This window comes from Ambystoma mexicanum, chromosome 9, assembly GCF_040938575.1.
Source record: "Ambystoma mexicanum isolate Mex_15411 chromosome 9, UKY_AmexF1_1, whole genome shotgun sequence".
In the NCBI taxonomy this organism is placed as follows: Eukaryota; Metazoa; Chordata; class Amphibia; order Caudata; family Ambystomatidae; genus Ambystoma; species Ambystoma mexicanum.
The window spans coordinates 1,162,352,940-1,162,360,595 of NC_090931.1; the positions used below are offsets into that span (position 1 = coordinate 1,162,352,940).

General features: G+C 44.3%; 1 non-coding gene across 1 annotated transcript; it reads left to right on the top strand.

Annotated features, from left to right (window-relative positions):
• The first annotated feature begins 7,053 nt into the window (after positions 1-7,053).
• LOC138490644 (U1 spliceosomal RNA) lies at positions 7,054-7,217 on the top strand. The gene has a single exon (XR_011275577.1). It is a non-coding gene; the product is annotated as a U1 spliceosomal RNA (small nuclear RNA).
• Positions 7,218-7,656: the final 439 nt, after the last annotated feature.

Here is a 7,656-nt window from a genome sequence, read left to right on the forward strand (position 1 = left end):
CAGCTGGACCTGCAGGCCTGTTGTCTCCGGGTTTCCTGTCATGCCGCAGCCCCTCTGTTGTGCGATGTCATAGTCGGAGAGAAACTGCAAGGCCTGTGGTGTTGGCGGGACACTCAGAGCCATGTCTTTATGAGCTATGCTGAACGTGCATTCTGCTTTGTTGAGGGATGTCTGGAGGAGCGGGGACGGGCAGCCCTCAGTTCCTCTGGTGGCTGCAGGTCTTCAGTTGTGTGTTACTCCGTGAACCGCGGGATGACATCAATGGGTCACTGGGTACCCTCATGTCCTTGGGCTCGGGCTCGCTGGGACCGTCCAGACTCCATTCCCCACACCCCCCCCCTGGGTGGATCGTTGTTGTTGACCCGCTGCTGGGCTATCGCTGATAATCTTGTAGGGGGTAATGAGGCCCCGGCCAGAGTCCACACCGGCTGCTAATGTTCTTCCCATGCTGGGGACACCCAGTGGGTGCGTGGGCTGCAACGCCCTGCTGGATCGATCTTCTGCATGATCCGAGGGCACCGGGCACTGGATTTTCTACCTCTGCCGTTGCTATGCTTTGTATGCTGGTGGCTCAGAGTTGTGGTGCTTGGGGAGGGCTGATCGCTGAGTTTTATGCCAATTGTTACCTTCTAATGCGGGAGCTCGGGGGATGTGCTACTTACACCCAGCGGCCATCTTGGAATCACATCCTGCAGCTGGTTTTAAGGGATGGTGGTCCATTATAGGTGCTGCTTTTGGCTGAGCAGGCATTGAAGCCTGTGCTGACTGGGTTCCTTTCTCTATACTTGTCTGGGGTATCGACTGTGCAGACATTTGTAATGGTTTATTGAGAAGCCAGCCTCAGCAAGGTGAGTTCCTTCCCTCCACAGTTAAGTGGTTATGCAACAAACTGTTGAACAGATTCTTTCTTTAGCCATATCTCAGACAAATTATATGCTCCGTGGATCTCTTTCCCCTGAGCTAACAAAGAGCCAAGAACCAGGCCGGTGTACGGAAATATATTGGTATTTATTTAAATTAATAGTAATAGAAATTAGCACAAACATGTCAAAAACCACTTTATCTGTGTCATAACGCAATCAGCTTCTCTCAGCATAAATAAATCACAAAAGTGTATTAAAAAGAACACAAATCACCATTCTTCACTTTGTGCACATTTTACTTCACAAAATAATTACACTGATCAATAATAAAGGCAATTATCATGTAATGTGATGGGATTTTGTTTTTCCTGCAGCCTTAAAAAGCTAGCAGTAGGATTTCAAGATGTCACCCACACTTTTGGTTTAAAATAAACATACAGTGATTTATCGTTTTTTTTTCAGATCTCACCTTGCTTTGGTCTATGTTGGGAAGTCAGGCAGAAAATGTGGAATGTTTTGGGGAATTTTAGATCTCCGACCCCCATTACTGACATGCCTGTGTTGTGGAAGCTGTAGAAAAAGGTTGGACTGATTTAAGAGGAAAGACAACCCTCTTCCTTGAAGAGGTCGGCTTCAGCTGGACAAGAAGGATTACCCAATTAATGTATAGGCTATAGTTGTCATGCCCACGCCGCTGGCACACGCATTGGCAACCATCATGGACTACTTGGTACTCATTTATCCTCCCAATACTCTTTGAACAACTCCTATTCACGCCTTGGTCTTTAATTTCCATTTGCTCGACTTTGGTTCTTTCTTATTTAATTCAACTAACTACATTGACCACAAGGCACCCTGCTACAGTCCTCAATTCCTGGCTATTCTCATTCATCGTTATTGGGACCACAATCCCCAGAAGCCCTAGTGGGCAGTGCTGCTTCCACCTGCTCAGGACCAGAGAGGGAGGAGGCAGATTGTCTTCAGGTGTGCTGCTACAGGTCCTGTCAATTAGCCTGCCTCCGAACAGGGCAGGGTGGTATATAAGCAGCTGCATGCAGGAGCACAGTGTCTTGCATCTTGAGATCTCCCCGCTCCTGTTTGCTGTGACCCTCTACTTTGTTTGTTGTTCCTGTTGCTGCATTTCCCTGTTTTGGATCCAGCCTCCGCCCTTGTCCTGCCGTGCTCTCTACATTGCAGCTGATCACGCTCTGCTGTTTTCCAGCCCCCGCCTGTGCCCTTCGGGGTTTCCTACCTTGCAGCCGATCACGCTCCGCTGCTTGCTACCTAACTTTTTCTGCTGGGTTCTCAGCCTGGCAGCCTACTGCAGTCCTCTGCAGCCCTCTACAGTCAGCGGCCCTGCTCCTCTGGGCTCACTCCCTGCTGCCCTGCTCTTCTGGGCTCCTTGTCTTGCAGCCTGCCTCAATCCGGCGGCCTACAGACCTTGTCCTCTGGGCTCCCTGCCCTGCAGCCTGCACCTCTTTGCTGCCTATAGCCCTTGTCCTCTGGGCTCCTTCCTTGCAGCTTGCTCCCTCCGCTGCCTACAGCCCTTGTCCTCTGGGCTCCCTGCCTTGCGGCTTGCTACACTCCTCTGCCTTACAGCCTGATTTACACTTAGCTGTCTACAGCCCTGCTCCTCTGGGCTCCCTACCTAGTGGCCCTATTCTTTTGGGCTCTCTGTCTGTCGCCTACTACTAATCTCTCTCTGTCCTGTTCTTCTGGACTCCCTGCCTTTCAGCCTACTGCAGTCCTCTGCAGTCCAATACAGTTTGCCTGCACCTAGTGCCACTCTTGACTGCAGACCTGCTTCCTACTTTGCAGCCTTCTGTTTTCCTGACTGTTGCTCCTTGTTCTCTTCCTTGAGTCCTCTGTACACAACCTTAGGTTATCTATTTCAGTCTAACTGCCTTTCCTTCATTTCCTTCTGCTAGATTGCTCATTGACTTCCTTTTCGCTGGATATTTCTGTTCTTGTCTTCTCATGTGTCTTATGTAATCCCTTTGTACAGAGCTTGCCTGTTGGTTTCCGACAGGCAACCTCTGCCCCTTCCTTTGTCGCGTTTTCAGTGTTACAGACACCCACTGCTGTTGTTCCCAGCCATGAGCATACAGCGTGGGCCTCTGTTATAGCAATATGTGCAGAAGGCTGGAGTTTCCTAAGGTTCGTGGAACACTCTTTCCCATTTCAGCATACACCCCAAGAGGGAATCCAGTTTGTTTGTACCTTTGTATCTCTTGCCCCTTTTGGCTCACAGCTACTGTTTCCTACTCCTCTTTCTTGTTGAACTTCCTGCTGTGTGTGCTTATCTGCTACCTTACCTCAGCACAGCCACCCACATCCTACTTGGGTACCCTGTGCCACTCTTGACAGAGTGCCATTCCTGACAATAGTTTTCAGCACACACTGGGAAGTGAGCTTAGTTAATTTCAACATTTAACAAAATTCACCCTGTAGTGTTCTGCCAAATGGGGAATTAATCACATTAATGTTTTTGGTTAAATAGGCTAAGGATCTACACAATTTTGGCCCCTCTCCACCCAATATAAAGGGAAATGATTCAAGGCAAGCAGACTCCCCCACTGTTTGGTTCCCCAGGGTTCAGTTCTACTTACAGAGAAAGCCTCTGTTTAAGGTTCAGGAAAGTCAGCTGCATCTCAGGACGCTCTGAAAACATAGGGCAGTGGTCTGGTTACTCCAATCTCAAAGATGTCCTCCTGCTCTCCACCATAGGACCCAGTCAGCTTTGAAGAAATAAACTGTTCCATTCCGATGCACTCTCAACGATCCACTCTGGTGTCTCCTTACAGCTGTCAGATGGAAAGCTTCAGCAGCCTTCTTGATGGCCTGTCTCTTCTCTCTGTCTGTCCCTGTGTGTCTCCTTTTCCTGTTCTCTCCCTTTTTTGTGTGTCCCCCCTGTCCTAATGCAGTCCCCCTTATATAGCAGTGATGACACCACCACTTTTACAATCTTGGAGACCATGCAATAATCCCTGCCATTAGGATTGGACAGTTACTCTTCTTTCTCCTCCCAAACCCAGCCTCCAAATCAGGATTGGTTTAGGGGTCTGGAGCACCATATGGCAATTCCCATTTGCCATCGCCCTTTGATCTCCTTTCAACTTTTTCACAAAAACTAGTTATGCATCACAACTTCATAATTTTACAAGCAACTGCCATACTAAACATATTTTCTGATTCAGCTAATCATAGAGAATTAGATAAGCCGATCACCAAATCCATACCATATAGCATGGTCATGTGGCACCTTTCTGCTGTTTCCATAAAAAGCACAACAGTTATGAATATGTAAGTTATTAAGCATATCTCTAATTTGATTTTCCACCAGCTCACCAACTCCCACCTTTGGAACATGTTCAGACCAGCCAAAAACCTAGTCTAACTGGCCATTACAGTTCCCAGAGTCACAGGCAGATGGGTTTAATATCCCCAGAATTGCCTGGAAACTACACACAACATGTTACAAAAATGAAATCAATCCACCTTTGGTTGCTGAGAAAAAGGCCTAATTGATAATAGTCCTTTTAAATTAATTGTAAATCTTCATGTGGGACAAATGGCAATTTATGTCGTCTGGCCATTTGTGTTCAATGGTTCAGCCTGTGCCCAGATTTTTTTGTTATTAGTCTCCTTTGTGCTGGAAGCTTGTTCTTTGAATAATGTGCTCCATTTTCACACATATTAGCCATGCCAAAGGGTAACTTTTCTTGAAGTCAATGATTTCAGCACCAGAAGGTTGGAGAAAACTGAATTTTGACACCTTAAGCAGGACATTTTATTGTGGTTGGTCATTTGATGGGAGATGTGACATCCAAGCTGGGACTGTGAGATTTCCTTGTGTAGTTTTTGCTCACAGCGAGCGAAAGGGTCTGCCAGTGGCTGACATTTTCCATGAAGACAAAGTGGCTTTTCCAAATGTCACTGGAGCTTTTTAGGTGAAACATAATATACATTGATTTTGGTCAACCCGCACATCATGTTTTGTTTTCCTGACATTTTCCCTTCTGTTCCTACCGCTCATGCTTTGTTTAATTTCATGATCTTCTCCCAATAGGTTGGTAACTCCCTTCATATGTGTTCTAATGGAGTACTCATTTCTCTTTACTACAGTATATCCCAATTAATCTGTACAGTTCTTTGTACAAGAAACAAAATAAAAAAACAGTTCTTTCAACGATATCTCATAAGTCCGAACTCTACGGCGCACCCCTCGCTCACTTCAAAAAGCCACACATGCAAATGTCAGTACAAAACCAACACCTAAGCACAAAATCACAGTGCTAGTGCAGGACCTCCCACTCCTTTGTCCAAAGCAGCAGTGCTGTCCCTCCGGCCTTTACTGAGGGATGTGTACACTTCACTTACCAGGTTTTCAATTTACATGACGTTACCGCTCCTTGCTACAGGAGCGCTCTTCAACTTTTTTTTTAAAAAAGGGAAAACACGGCAACCAAATCACTTGGCTCACATCATCATTCACTCCACTTACGCATTAATACTCACTTCCCCGCTGTGATTCTCGGATCAAGTGCACTGGTTCGCTATGGTTATCCAAAGTCTTCCAGAGCCGACTCTCCCCAAAATGGTCTGTAATCGAGGGGCATGTCCCAGGAGCCTGGAACCATCAGGCAGGCATTCTGGGTAACCCTGGTGCCTGTACAGCCTTTTGGCTTTGAGCAGTCTTCTGTTCTCTCCGAGCAGGCATTGCTTGTTCACAAATTGCGGTGGAAGAGCACACAGCTTTCCAGAAAGACTTGTATCACCATAAAAGCAACCAAATATGTAAGACAAGTCCTGATCCAAGTATCAAAAATCAATCCACAAGGGCCAAAACTGAATGTACAAGATATGAGAAAAACAAAAATGTATTATATCTTCCTAGGAATCTAAACAGACATTCAAATGTGTTCTGAAAAATGGCTAGTTATATAGTGTATTACAGAAAGAAAAGACAACAAATGTTACAATTCACTCATATTTTCCAGGCTTCTGATTCTTTAGCATAATTTGCCCCATAATCATTACCATATATTTCCTAACTCTATTGGTTTATTCTAACCACGTGACTAACTTGATTATTAAAAAGGTTAACTCATTAACATTGAGTTCATTTTCTTTAGCCCGCTTTTTAATTGGATGGCTCACTTTTAAACATGAATCAGTTAAACACAACTTATAATTAGTTGCTTCACAAGATGTATGCGTTGATTGAATGATTACATTTCAACCAAACCCTATATGAGGTTTTGACAGTGTGGCATTGAGATAGTAACATGACATCCTCTCCTGTTGACCTAAGTGGTTTGGTACCATCTTACTGTTCTCATAATTGTGAACCATTGTCTCTGATACACTTTTCGAATCGTCATTGGAAACATTGCTTCCCTGGCTTCCTTTTCTCATGATTTCATCTATCCTGCCTTTGACCTTTCACAATGGGATTTTGCTGTTTCAAACTTCCTTCTCATACAATGGCAAGGATTTGTGTATATGTTTACATGCTTATATGTGTGTGTGTAACTATATTGTTAGTGACTTCGTGAAGGTAACTCTATTTCGATTATGTTCATATGGTAAATGTTATGTGTGAGCTTGTAGGACACATCACTTACTCCTAATCAATCCTACTTCTTGTGTAAAGGCACTCTACATGACTTCTTTCTTAACGAATGAGCCTTATTGCTGTGTTTTATCCTGCAAGGGATTATTCACTATGTCTTACCAGACATATCTTCTGCCAGTTATTGCTCTGCTCATACAGGTTTATGACCTTCATTTTATTACATTTATTTTGCATGCTACTCAGGAACAATATCTGTTATATGTCTTTTGAAATCTTGCCTAGGAACTCAACTTGACCACTATATTTTGACCAATCAGTGTGCAGTGTTCTGTCCTTCTAGCATTACAGTCTGCTATTTCTTTGTTGCTTTCTCTCAAGACCTCACTACCACATATCAAGCTTAGGAACTGGTTTGCCCTCTTTGTCTTGGCCAATCACTGTGCAGCATTTCTCATTGTGCTCTGGAAAGTTACAGTTGAGATGTGTATGTGTTTCTTTGCAAAGGTTAGGCCAATATTTTGTGCTGTGGGGGGATTTATATCCTTGTGACGTGTCTAACTAGATATTGAGGCCTATGTGAACGGTGTGCTCAGTTTAATTTAAATGATTACCATACTTACCTGGCAAGGGAGAATCTGTGATCAGAAAAGCAGATCTGCCAGGGTGAAGCTCATCAATTGCACATCAGATCTGCTGACCCCTGCAATGTCCTCAAATGAGGGATAGTAGACTGCATTATTTTTGGTAGTGGATGACTGAGTTTGTGCTTTCCCTTGGGGAAAAAAATGAAAAGGATTACTGTCATTCATTATTATTGTTAATATGTTTTATTTTTCCCTAACTACTGTCAAATGCTTCTGTTTTCACAATGGTACATTGTGACGTTCAGCTATGCGGTGAATATACTACGGTTCACTAAAACATGGCTGCTTGTGATTTGTTGGGCCTACATAAGGTAAACTCTTTCAGGAGTGTGTGTATGCTTACATGTTGCGCATTCATTTTACAGTGACATTCGCAGATTATATTTTTGTGCACGTGTAGGGTGCTGACTGTACTGTACTCCCCAATGCTGTTGTAATCCCCAATATTCTCATACTCCCCAACACCTCTCTATTATTATCTCTTACGTCCCATTCTTTCTTCTGCACTCATTGATCCCATCACACTCAATCTCTCTGCCACACTTCCATTTTCACTTTGTCTTTCATTGCA